General features: G+C 41.5%; 1 long non-coding RNA gene across 7 annotated transcripts in view; it reads right to left on the bottom strand.

Annotated features, from left to right (window-relative positions):
• Positions 1–1,019, bottom strand: part of LOC127491003 (uncharacterized) — a 30,508-nt gene extending 29,489 nt beyond the window's left edge. For 3 of the 7 annotated variants that reach the window (XR_016215916.1, XR_016215918.1, XR_016215919.1), the window contains exon 1: positions 797–1,010. This is a non-coding gene — a long non-coding RNA (uncharacterized LOC127491003). Of the gene's footprint in view, positions 1–796 lie in introns of all 7 variants that reach the window. The other 4 variants (XR_016215917.1, XR_016215920.1, XR_016215914.1 and 1 more) reach the window with 4 other exon arrangements.
• Between the last annotated feature and the right edge of the window lie 12,857 nt (positions 1,020–13,876).

The following is a 13,876-nucleotide window of genomic DNA, read 5'->3' as shown; positions in this document are numbered from 1 at the left end:
TTTTGACAGGCAGAGTGGACAGTGAGAGAAAGAGAGACAGAGAGACAGGTCTTCCTTTTTCCGTTGGTTCACCCCACAATGGCCTCTGCGGCCAGCGCACCGCCCTGATCCGAAGCCAGCAGCCAGGTGCTTCTCCTGGTCTCCCATGCGGGTGCAGGGCCAAGGACTTGGGCCATCCTCCACTGTACTCCCGGGCCACAGCAGAGAGCTGGACTGGAAGAGGAGCAACCGGGACAGAATCCGGCACCCCGACCGGGACTAGAACCCTGGGTGCCGGAGCAACAGGCGGAGGATTAGCCTAGTGAGCTGCAGTGCCTGGGAGGGTATGCCTTTAGACCAAAGTAGGGTTCAGTTCATTAGGTAGGAGGCTGCTTTGGGCCAAATCTAGGTTGCTCAAGTTTGGAGGCAGATGTAGGCCAAACTTAGAGTTTAAAACCCTTTGTCCAATACTTGTCTCTCAAACCAATTATCTCCTACACCCGCACTTTTGCAAACACCATCACTAATCACCTATGTTCTTCTGCAGGGTTGTTTGAAGTCCTCAGTTCCTAGGTTTTTTTTCTTTTTTTCCACTTACTCAATTGTTCCTGTGTTCATCCTTCCTTGCATATCTAGCATAATCCAATGTATTATTGGCATTACATTTTTTTCATTTATTTATTCGAAGAAAAGAAAAGATGGGAAGAAAAAGAGGAGAGGCGAGAGAAATGGGAGGGGGAGCTAAAGGAAGAGAGAGAAGGAAAAGACAGATCAAGGCTGAGAGAGAGCAAGAGCTCTCATCCACTTATTGACTCACCAATGACCAGGACTGGGCCAGAGCCGAAGTTGGGAGGTGGAAACTCAATCCAGGTCTTTTACATGGGTGGCAGGAACCATCATCACTGCCTCCCAAGGTCCACACTAGCAGGAAGCTGAAGTCAGGAGCTGGTGCCGTGTCTTAAACCCAGTTACTCTGATATAGGACTCAGGCAAACTACCTGGTGCCTTAACCACTAGGCTAAACACCTGACCCAGATTAACTACATTTTAAAATATAATACTGAAGCTACTAATGTTGCTTTTAATTTAGCCAGACAAGACAAAGACTTCCTTAAACCCAGGTGTTTAAGATTTTTCTCATGAGCAAGTACCTCCAATCTTTCTTCTTTAAACTAGCCTGGAAACAAGTTTAATCCTAAACTAGGAGGCAAGACCATGTGAAAGAATGGTCCTTAGGCCTAGAATCACAAATCTCACTCATCTTTTCCTATCCTTTTTTTAAAAAATGGATAGAAAACTTCATGGACCAATGTCCCAACAGAAACAAAATGGAATGTTCAGATTTGGATAACTCTAAGAGATTATGTCAAGAAAAAGCAGGAGCTGTTCATAAAAGTGTGGGGGTAGGGAAACCAAAATAGAGGTTAGAGTTGGTTGTAGCCATTGGAGGAAGTCAGTGATTACCAGAACACAGATGGAGAGAGTCTTACAGAGTTGGTTGCTTTGCAAAGAAGGATGCCTGTCAATAGAGGGACAGAGTCAGCACAAAATCTCTTTCCTCCTTCCAACCTGTTGGGGCTCCCAGTTGGCCCAAAGCAACTCAAGTCACATAGAATTTCCACAAATGCAGCAAGCATAAGTCAGGCCTCTGGGAAGGAGAACAAGTGAAAAAAGAGAATAATCTGAATATTCTTAAAATTATTTATTAGAGATTATTATTAAGGACACACAGAGGGACAGAGACTTCCCATGTGCTGGTTCACTCCTCAAATACCCAGGAACCAGGAACTCAATCTGGGTCTCTCAGGTGTGTGGCAGGAACCCAACCTTTGAGCCATCATTGCTGCTTCCCAGGGTGCAGGTTGGCAGGAAGCTGGAATCAGGCGTGGAGCCAGGAATCCAGGCACTCTGATATGAGGCATTTATCTGACACAGTGTCTTAACTGCTAGGGTAAATGTCTGCTCAAGTGATCTTCATGTCAAGAGCCAAGGGAGGTTATCAGGCACTCTCCCTAGAGGTGTCATGAGCCTCAAAACTCTAAGGGAAACAGAAGTGTTTTTGCAGTCCTCAGGGGCCATAAATATATGAGGTGTGGTCATTTGGTTGTTGTTTGTTAGTTCTTTCCAGGTCACTTCTAATTAAAGAAGCAGTCATTTAATAAGTAGTGAACTCTGTGGAAATAAAAGATTTAGCATTTACCTTCACATTTGAGAGTGTTACGGTATTTGGTATGTCTTTAGAACTTGCAATAATGAGATAAATTTTTCAAACATATTCAGTATCTGTTGATTCTTTGCTATCAAAATGAGCAAATTAGTATAGATAATATGCCCTTCTTTATCCCTAGAGTTTTGTGAATTGATTAATTGTATATTTGTAATATTCTATTTTGCAATCATAACTTTAGCAACTTTTATTTTAGCTTCATATTTAAATCCACTCACTTTTCACTATCAATCATCTTATTTACCTTTACTATTTTTAAGTTATTTTTTATTATTCAGTGTTAAATTGCTTGGATTTTATCTTCAAAACCTATTTTTCCAAAGAGAATTCATAGGCTTGAGAGCTTATACACTTGAAAGGTCCATTTTGTCTTTGCACTTGAAGGACAATTTGGGGAGTGTAAAATTCTTGAACCACAATTCTTTCTTCTCACGGACTGGTAAATATCCCTCTAATCTTTTGGTGTTGATTATTTCTGGCAAAATCAGATAACCAACTTTTTCCCATTGTGTGTCACTTACTTTTCCTATCTGTGATTCCCATGTGACTTTTTTTAATCCTTGAAACTCTGTAATTTCACCAGGATACATGTTAATGTCTACTGGAGAATAATGCTCTCTCCCCACAGATGTCCACATTCTAATCCCTGGAACCTGTGCACACATCACCTTGTATGGAAAAGGGATTTAGTAGAAGCAATTAGGACTTTGAGAGGCTAAAATAATCCCAGATTACTCTAGCATTTCTAATTACAGGGTTCTTAAAAAGCAGAGGAGGACAAGTATGGATAGAAGCAGAGTCAGAGAGAAATTTGGAGAGGCTACACCCGTGGCTTTGAAGACAAAGGAAAAGGCTGCAAGCAATACAGGCAGCCTCTAGAAACTAGAAAAGTCAGAAAATGATTTTCCCCTACAGCGTTCAGAGGACACAGCCCTTCCCCCACCTTCACATTAGCACAGTGAAAACCAATCTGGATGTTCGATCTCCAGAACTGTAAGACCAGAAACTTGTATTGCCTTACACTGTTAAATTAGAATACCAACACAGTGCCACCAATACTTAATCTCTTTTGCGTATCTTCTGTGTCAATTCCTCTTAGATTTTTATCTTTTATGAGCTTTTTCATCTCCTTATGTCATTTTCCAATGTCATTGAATTCTGTCTTTTTATTAATGCCCCCTTTGCTCAATCAGAAGTACAGCACGGGCCAGTGCTGTGGTGTAGTAGGTTAATCCTCCGCCTACGGCGCTGGCATCCCATATGGGCGTCGGTTCTAGTCCCAGCTGCTCCTCGTCTGATCTAGCTCTCTGCTGATGTCCTGGGAAAGCAGTAGAAGATGGCCCAAGTGCTTGGGCCTCTGCATGTACGTGGGAGACTAGAGGAGGCTCCAGGCTCCTGGCTTTGGATTGGCCCAGTTCCGGCTATTGAGGCCATTTGGGGAGTAAACCAGTTTCCCTCTGTCTCTCCCTTTCACTGTCTGTAACTCTACCTGTCAAATAATTAAATAAAATCTTTAAAAAAAATGTATAGCAGCTGGGTCTTGAACTGGCGCCCATATGAGATGCCAGCACTGCAGGCAGCAGCTTTACCTACTAAGTCACAGTGTTGGCCCCTTGGGCAAATATATTCCTATAATTTGAGGATGTAACCTCTTTCTCTTTTTTTAACATTTAAATAAATTGAGATCTAATTCATATACTGTATTTACTTAAAATATACAATTCATTGGATTTTAAAAATATTCATGACAATTTTATAACCATCAGTCACCATTATCCAATTCTAGAACACTTTTATTACCCCCAAAATGAACTTTTGTCTGTTAGCAACCGCTTCCTATTCCTTACCCATCCAGGCCCCGGCAACTTCTAACCTACTATTTGGGTATTTACTTCATATAATTTCATATAAATAGAACCATATTATATGGTCTCATATCCAACTTCTTTCACTTAGTATAATGTTTTCAAGGATTATCCACATTTTAGCATGTATCAGTTTTTGTTATTGCCACATAATACTGTATTTTTATAGGCATGTCACATTTTATCTATTCCATTCATCGTTTGATGGACATTTGAGTTGTTTCTACTTCTGTCTTGCGAATAATGTCATGATGTTTGTGTACAAACTTTTCTGTGGGTGTGTTTCCAGCTCTGATGGGCATGTTGTTTTCTTGGTGAATTGAGCATTTCCCCCCTCTATCTTTCTTCTTTCTCTGATTTTTCTTTGGGGGGGTTGATTGAACTAAAAATGCTTTTACTCTCTCATCCTTAGACAGAAATGCCCTTATGTTATCGAAACCACATATATAAAAACCAAAGTCTAAAGAAGCTTCCATATATTGCCCAAGGGTACTAGCCAGTTAACAGTAAAGACTAAAAGTCTCTTGGAATTTATGAAAGAATATTTTATTCTTGATGGCCCAAGTCCTTGGGCCCCTGCACCTGTGTGGGAGACCCGGAGGAAGATCCTGACTCCTGGCTCCTGGTTCCTGGCTCCTGGCTCCTGGCTTTAGATCAGCACAGCTCCGAACATTGTGGCCATCTGGGGAATGAACCAACAGATGGAAGACCTCTCTCTCTCTCTCTCTATCTGTGCCTCTCCTTCTCTCGCTGTGTAACTCTGACTTTCAAGTAAATAAATATTTAAAAAATATATTTTATTCTAATTTTTGATTATGTTTCCATAATATCTTAATTTATTTTCCCCAAATACTTCAGTTAGCAATTACGGCATAATAAAATACTTCAATACTTCATAGTGAAAAGCATCAACAATTTGTTATTTCTCGTGAGTCCTCAGGTTTCCTGGGTGGTCCCGCCAACATGAGATCTGTCTGACATGTCTCACTCACTCACATTGGTCAGCTGCTGTTTGTTGATTGACCCATGTAGGATCTTGGCCTTTCATGGCCACTCATCAACCAGCACACTATCCTGGAAATCTTCTATTGGCAATGGCAGGGTTCCTAAAGGAAATAAAACATGTAAATTTTCTTGAGGCAAAAGCTTGGACCTGGCATGCCATGACTTCCTCCCATAATGTCCAAACTAGTCAAGGGCTGGAGCAGCAGATCCCACCTCCTGAAAGATACGCTGTGTCTTCATGTGTTTGGGTGCTATAGTAAAATGGCACAGATTGGATGGGTTATAAACTATGGAAATTTGTCTTTCATAGTTCTGAAGACTGGGAAGTCCAACCGAGGTAATGTCTGCTGGAGGCCTGTTTTCTGACTCATATATGGCATCTGTTCGCTCTGTTCTTGCATGGTGGAAAGGGCCACTAAACTCCCTCAAACCTCTTTTTATAAGGATACTAGTCCCATTTATGAAAGCTCTACCTTCATGACCTGATCACCTCCTGAAAGGTCCCACCTGCTGATACCGTCACCTTATGGGGCAGAATTACAACATGAATTTTGGGGGCAAACAGACATTTCGACCATAGTAAGCTACATATATTCACACTGCATACGTTCAGGAAGAGGTGGAAAATTTGGGACATATTGCAGTCAATCTACTATGTGGTTATTCTAGGAATTACTTTTGAGAAACATGTAAATCTAGGAAATATAAGTGAAAATTGACAGAAAAATGACAAAAAGGAAATAGCTCAGAGAAATTACTTTAATACTATGTATGTATTTCTTATTGGAGTCAGAGCTTTCTATGAACACTTTCTTCTAGTTAGATGAGCATGCTTGTTCTTCAATGCTACCACTCAGTCTCCTGGTCTACACAAGTGTTCTGATGGCACCTCTTGCATAATATGGCCTTCTGCCTTTCTAAATTCTGCCTTTCTAAATTCCACCTACTCTGGACTCTCGTTAGAATCTAGGGGATCCCCTTATAACAAATTCCTATCAGAAATTTTCTTATCTGTCCATCATATGGACGGAATATGCCCCACTGGATTGAAAGCTACTTAGGAGAGAGGTATTGCCTAATGCAAGTTTGAGTCATCTAACCCAAAGAATTTAAACCATGTTTGTGAAAATGATAAATTAATGAATGAAGCCTTAACTTCTTTCATTGATACTTTCTGAGTTTTCTACTGCAACTCACTTTAAGAATTATCTTTTTCACTCACTTCAGCCTTTTTTCTTTGTGATATATTGTTTGAATATGTATTGATACAGGTACAGATATATATATATGTATATATATAGCTGTGGGGAGCAACTGGGAGCAACTCGGACTAGACTAAGTTACTGGAATTAAGACTTATTCTATGCATCTGCTCTCCCACAATATGGCGCTGGGAGAGGAGTAAAAACAGCTTCTACACAGCTGCCTCCAGTTCAACCAATAAGCAGCAGGACCTGCTCCTGATTGGAGGAGAGCAGCGTACTCGGCGTGTGGGTAGCAGAGTTGGGATTGGTGGAAGAGGACTATAAAGGAGGAGAGAGACAACATGCACCAGGAACATCTAAGGGGAACATCTATCTGAATAACACCTGTGCAGCCCCCGAGAGAGCCGGCCGGCGGTGTGCCGCTCCCCCGCGGAAGTGGGGAAAGTGGCTAGGGGGAACCGCCCTTCCACAGAGGTGGAAGGGTCGGTAGCCAACCCAGGAAGAACCAGCAGCAAACCCGGGGAGGGCCGAGCAGACAAAAGAACAGCGCAGGGTCCTGTGTCGTTCCTCCACGAAGATGGGGAGCGACATAATGGTGCCGTGACTCGGATGTGAAGCCTAGGCAGGGTTTAGTGTCGTTCCTCCATGAAGAGGGGGAGCGACATAATGGTGCCGTGAGTCGGATATGAAGCCTAGGCAGGGTTTTGTGTCGTTCCTCCATGAAAAGGGGGAGCGACATATAGCCTACCTACATATACTCAAGCATACATAGTTATCTTCTATACATATACATATGAACCCATGCTTATACACACTTTTGTATTATATGGTTATTTGATTACTGCATTGTTATTTGGCTTAATATCAATCTAGTGATGAATAATAACTCTGAGTTTGTATTCCACTTTCTTCCTAAAAGAATTTGAAGTGACATGGTTTTCAAACACACAAAATAGATTATTATAAGTAAATATTAAAATGAAGGGAGAATCCATTTTATGGTAGCAATGTTGTAGAAACTTCCATTAATATTATTGCTCTAGCAGTCATGGCTAATAGGGAAACAAGACCAAGGATTTCATTTTAAGAGAAACTCTTCTATGAATTTATATGACTGCTGATATAAGGAACATCACAGATGTCATCTGTAAAAGTTTTGTCAAATAAGCAACAACATGCTTCCAGTAGCTTTTCCTCCTACTGAACTTAAAGGAAACCCAAAGTATTAAGCCAGAACTTAATGAAGTTATTTTTTCTGTGGAGGGCTAAGCTTAAGTAGCATTGGGGACTTTGTTTCTGGTCTTCCAGCTCAACACAATGATAGAGTTTTTAGAATATAGTCTAGGGATGTTTGCCCTAATAGTTAAGACACCCAAATCCTATACCAGAGTTCTTAAGTTTGATTCCTAGCTTCAGCTCTTTCAAGTTTCTGCTATTGCAGACCCTGGGAGGCAGTAATGATGGCATATGTAAATGTTCCTGCCACCCACATAGAAGACCTGGACTGAGCTTCTAACTCCAAACTTTAGTTTAGTCCTGCCCAGCCCAGGCCCACTAATTACACAAATTTGAAGGGGGAGTTATTATGATGGAATCTGTTTACTTTTCTCCTTCTCTTTCTCTCTGTCTCTCTGTCTCTCTGCCTCTCAGTATTTGTGTGTGTACACTTACACATACACACACTAATAAGGGATTGTCAAGTTCCAGAAAGAAGTTTACCCTCAAGAACCTGCAATCCTACTTGTTAACAGAGCTTTTTTTATTCTTTTTTAATTCTTTTTTTAAAGATTTATTTATTTATTTGAAAGTCAGAGTTACACAGAGAGGAGAGGCAGAGATAGAGAGGTCTTCCTCTCTGCTGGTTCACTCCCCAGATGGCCGCAATGGCCGGAGCTGCGCCAATCCAAAGCCAGGAGCCAGGAACTTCTTCCAGGTCTCCCACGTGGGTGCAGGGTCCCAAGGACTTGGGCCATCTTCTACTGTTTTTCCCAGGCCATAGCAAAGAGCTGGGTTGGAAGAGGAGCAGCCGGGTCTCAAACCGGCCTCCATATGGGATGCCAGCACTCCAGGCCAGGGCGTTAACCTGTTGTGCCACAGCGCCAGCCCTCAACAGAAGCTTTTTAAGATTAATTAGTTCCACATGGAAATCTAAAATATTACGGAAATGTAGGTTTTCATCATTGACCGAAATGTGATCCATGGTAAAGTTCAGATACAAAATAGGGGACAACACTGACATATATTTATTAAATTTAATTTTATGATACAGGACTCACAGCAGAATGAGTCATGCTCCCATGTTTTTTCATGTACCTAAGTTATCTATTCCTTATAAGTGAAAAGCTTGTTCTTTATTTAAGCTTATTTATATGTCTCATAATTTAATAACATGGCTGTTGAATCCTTGTTGAAAGAATGAGTGAATGAAGACACAATCGGTAGGGTTTTGCTGGACTGAGGCCACTACTGATGCTAGAGATCTAAGGACTAAGGGAGGTGTTTGTGCTGGCTGTTTTTCCTCCTTTTTTTTTTTTTTTTTTTTTTGTCTTTACTGAACATTCTCCACCTTCTCTGCTCTGCACCCCAGGAAGCAGGTCACTCTGCATTGCATAATCTGCCTCCCTTGCCCTCTGCCTTCCTTTTGGATTTGGCTAATTGGAAGCCCTGCTGGGGATCATATGATGACAAAGGTGTTCAGAGGAATTTTTTCCCCACTCTTTGTCAGCTTTAGTTTTCTAGGTCTGGAAATGACTATGTCCTCCCATAATTGTAGTGTCCTGTGGAGGAAGCTGAATCCGGAGAGGTCTAGAGGAATCTTCCTGAGCCTGCCTCGAATTTGAAAACCCTGGTGGGTTTTTCAAATACCTGGTGGCAAACACCCCAGCCCCAGGGCGCTTCTGCCTAAGGATCCTTAAGGTGGTATAATAGGAGTGGCTAAGACCCTTTGGCATCACATCACCCCTCCCCTTGCCCGCATCCGCTCATCCGCTCTGTACCCTCTGCTCTGTACCTCAGCTATATACACACCTCCCTTTTACAATAAAGTGAGACCCTGCTTCGACTGGGCTCCACACCGCACCTGATTGTCCCCCGGGTTTGGGGAAGGCTGAGTGGCGGGTGGCGCACTTCCCCTCCTTGGTCAAGGCAAGCTGCAGGCAGCCTGCCTAATTCTCCGGCAGTGGCAAGGAGCAGTCACCGCAGTATCCTTCTAACAGTCCATCCTCTGTGGCTCCAGCCCTCACTGAACCCTGAAAAAACATCAGTGCCGCACAGCTCCTCAGATTTATGGGTGATGGCAGTCCCCCTCCAATGCTAGTCCGAAATGCCTCATCTTTTCTTGTTGGTTTCTTTAATTCTGCCCACACCCCTGTAAACAGTCTCTTCATTTGATGTCTGCCACTAAATTGTCTGTTAACAGAGTGCTGCTTAATGCCAGAACTCTGAATCAAATAGAAGACACGTTATAATTGAATGGGAATTTGCAATTGATAATTCATAAGTAAAGGAAATAGTGGTGAGGAGTTTGATTTTTATGTTTAGTTAGTTTATAAAGAGGAGAGAGAGAGCCCTTTGAGAGAGAGACCTTCTAAGTGCTAGTTCACTCCTCCGAATGCCTGCAACAGCTGGGGCTAGACCAGACAGAAGCTGGGAGTGAAGAGGTCAAACCAGGTTGCCAACACATGAGTGGCAGGGACCCAACTACTTGAGCCATCACCTGCTGCCTCCCAGGGTGTGCACTAGCAGGAAGCAGTTTGGGAAGCAGAGCAACTAGGACTGAAGCCAGGCACTGTAATATGGGATGCAGGTATCTCAAGTAGCCTCTTAACTGCTACACCAAAAGCCCACCACTGATGGTGTTTTAAGATAATGTAATCTAGTTATCTATTTAGGAAATAAAGGTAGACCTCAGAATATTTGCTTGGCCACAATAGAGGTTAAATATGGTAGAAGGTATGATTTCTGTGTTGCAATGAAGTGATTACTGGGGATGAAGATGAAAGTACTGACACTGGTGTGAGAAGGTAGGTGTGTGTAATTGTGTTTATGAAAAAGAGAGAGACAGAGAGAGATTAGATGAGGGGGTGAGACAATCACATACATGTTTTTATCTAACAAGCATTTGTTAAATATCTTCAGGTAGATATGAAAAGAAAACTTATAAGTCACTTTTGAAATTTCTTAACTCATGGCAGAGGATTAAGTGATAAATATGCGCTCAGTGAAAATTAACGGGCAAAATCATGGCTGCAAAGAGCCTGTGTTTTTCTTCACTAGCTACAGTGTGCCTGATATTCTCTCTCTCTCTCTCTCTCTCTCTCTGTCTTTCTCCCCCACCACCAGGAGATATCAGTACTAGCCCATTTGGACAGTTTTTTCCTTATAACCCTCCATCTTCATCTTTCACAGAGTGTTGCAATGAGCAGACCGACTGCACTGAGACAATGTCACCTGAATGCTCCCAACTTTGTTCTTGGGCCTGAGACAGGAATCAGTTTGAAAGCACTTTAAAAAGTTCATGGGAGAGGATTCAAACCTGAGTTTATTTAGGTGCACTATGTTTTTTGAAACCTATGCATAGTTTTTTTCTATAACGTGTACTTTCTTAAGTGCCTCCATAGGTTAATTTTTCTCTTCTATAGTGAGGACACAGAGCTGAGTCTAAATTCAACCTCTGCCTTTTAAACTGAAGAAGTTACTGAAGCTGTCAGATTTTCAGCTCCTCATCTGCAAAGTGGGAGAAACTCATTGTGTGAGGGGACAAGTCATCTTCGTGTGATACATGCCATGCCCTGATCCCACTGAATTGCTGGTTTGGAATAAATGAGATCACATGCATAGGCCGCTGAGCACTCTCAGTGTATGTTAGCTGAGGCATTTGTGCAGCCTCGTGGTTCTGATTTATCAGGGACGGATTCTATGCCACACAGAAGTGAGCAAGAGGAGAGAAGTCTGTGCCTGGTGAAGGTGAGTCAAGGAAGCCCAGTAGAGTATTCAGGTAGTTGCTAACCCTTGATCTATGAGGGTACTTCCAAGAGTTCATGGAATTAAAAGATAAGTTTATTTGGATACAAAAAATTATTGAAATCCACATTTTTTCATAATATTTTTCATGAACTTTTTGAAGATCCCTTGTATACCTTCTTCTGAGATAACCCATTGATTAATAGAATCGAGAAAGTCTCCAGGGCTGTTTCTATCCTGACGCTGACATCAATATCAAAACACTCAGACGTTCAATAGATTTTTGTGTTCATTACTATTTCCACTCACTCTCACTTCCTTTGGGTTTTGGCCATCTGAGTAAAGGGTTCTCCTACCTATCCAATTGTTCAAACTCAAAGGTATCACTTTTGATTATTCTATGTTTCTCAACTTCCACTCATTCCAACTGATCACAGAGCACTGTCACCTCTTTCGCCAAGGTATATCCTAAATCTAACCATTTCTTCTTATGTCACAATCCAGCACAAGCCTCTCTCGTCTCCAACCTGGGTTGTTCAAATGACCTGTTAGCTGTCTTCCTTATTTCTGCTGCCCAGTTAATGTCCTATTGAGCATGTAGAGGGGCATTTAAAACAAGTAAATCAGATTACTACCAAAGTCTTAGTCTGAACTAAGTCTCAATTGCATTATCTTGGCTCTCAGCTAACAACTCTTCCCTTACTGGGATGCAACCACCTAGGCTTTCATTCTGTCCTTGAAACACATCACACTTGTGTTCTCAGGATATTTTCATTTGCTGCTGTTTCAGCCAAAATCCCCACCACCCACTGTTTGTGTATGCATGGGTACTTGACTGGCTCCTATCATTTTAATCTCCACTTGATGCATCCTCCTCATGGAGATTCTCCTTGATTGACCTCCCACTGTAATTGACTGCTCCCTCTCTGTTACTGTCACATGTGTTTATTTTCATCACTGTTTGAAACTCTGATGGGTGCTACCTGAAATTCCTTTGTTCTTGCAATTGTTTCTTTCTTGCCTCCACCAGTTCTCTCAGAGGACTCCAAGGGAGTTGAGGTTTGTGTCTTGTGCACTACTGCACCAGAGAGCCTAGGAGAGGGTCTCACCGTAACACATGATCAATCAACATTGGCTGAATGAGGGAAGGAGCAAACATGCTATTGGTTAAGAAAAAACAGAAAACTCAAATAGCCAATCAACTATTGAAAATAAACTTATCTTTCAGGGAAATAGGGAGAGAGAGAGAGAGAGAGAGAGAGAGAGAGAGAGAGAATTATTTTCATCCAGTCATCCAGTTCATAGGGGAAAACAATCTGTTATAACAAGGTCTTGGCAAAGTATTTTAAAAAATGGGAATTTCAAGCATTAGCCTGAGACTGTCAAATGGAACACTCATTTTAGAGAGCAATTTGGCAAAACAAAAATTGAGAGCATGCTTAACATTTGACTCAACAATTCCACTTCTGGGGTTCCACAGTAGATCCATGATTGCATACATGCATAAACAGATGTTCTGAGGATGTTTGTTGAAACATTTTTATATTAACACAAAATTAAAGCAACCTAAATACCCATTAATGAGAAAACAAACAAAATATGGCATATTTATATGGTGAAATACTATACAAAAATCGAAGGCATGACTATTAGGTGTATGTGGATAAATATATAACTCTTAAAATAATGATTTTCTCCTCAAACTGTAACTTAAAGTAAAAAGAGGCAAGATAAGCTGTAATGCTATTTATGTGAATATTATACAATACATTCTATTCCAGTTATTGTTCAAGATGTAAAAGAGTGGCAAGAAAGCAGCCATTGACCTGTGTTACCTCTGGAAAAGGGTTGGGAAGAAGCCCTACAGGATTTCTGGTTGAAAGCAACTATGAAATGTTATACTTATTTCTGAAAGCAAGGGCAACCCAATATTAACAATTGTGAAGTCTAGATGATGGCCACATATGTGTTCTTTTCCTATATTTAAAATCATGCTAAATAACTTGTATTTCTAAAATGGAAAATGTCAAATAATTATTGTAACATAATAAGAAATATACATTTGGTCTCTGCCTTTGGTTCCTGACATAGACCTCCTAACTAAATTCCTTGCAATTTCCTGGTGACAGAAGCAGCTTTTAGTCTAAAAAGGTGGCTCTATGGGGACCAACAATGTGATTAGAGAGCTGACACTTTCAGCCTCACTCTTGACCTTATAGGAAGGGGTGGAGGATGCTGGAGATTGAGTTAATCTCCAAGGGCCAGGGATTTAATCAATTATGCAGGTGTAATGGTGCCTCCACAGAAACCCTAAATGAAAGGGTTCGGAGAGCTTTCAGGTTGATGAATGCATCACATACTGGGAGGGTGACGTATCCCAACTCCACAGGGACAAAGGCTCCTGGACTTGGGACCCTTCTGGACCTCATCCCATGCTCTTCATCTGGCTGACTGTCCCCTTTATAATTGTGCGTCTTACCACTTGAGAGCTTGCAGTAGTTCTTGCCCTCCATCTATATATAAAGTAAGACAGTTGCCCTAGCTTATCACCAGGAGAGGTTGGAAATGGTATCTTGGAATGAAATTTAATTCCCCCAGTCCACTCCAGAGCAGCTGCATGATTGAGTGATAGA

Source organism: Oryctolagus cuniculus, chromosome 11, assembly GCF_051225735.1.
Source record: "Oryctolagus cuniculus isolate XC-2025 breed Fujian yellow rabbit chromosome 11, ASM5122573v1, whole genome shotgun sequence".
Taxonomy (NCBI): domain Eukaryota; kingdom Metazoa; phylum Chordata; class Mammalia; order Lagomorpha; family Leporidae; genus Oryctolagus; species Oryctolagus cuniculus.
Note: the sequence above shows the minus strand (reverse complement) of the source record. Positions and strands in the feature narration are given on the sequence as shown.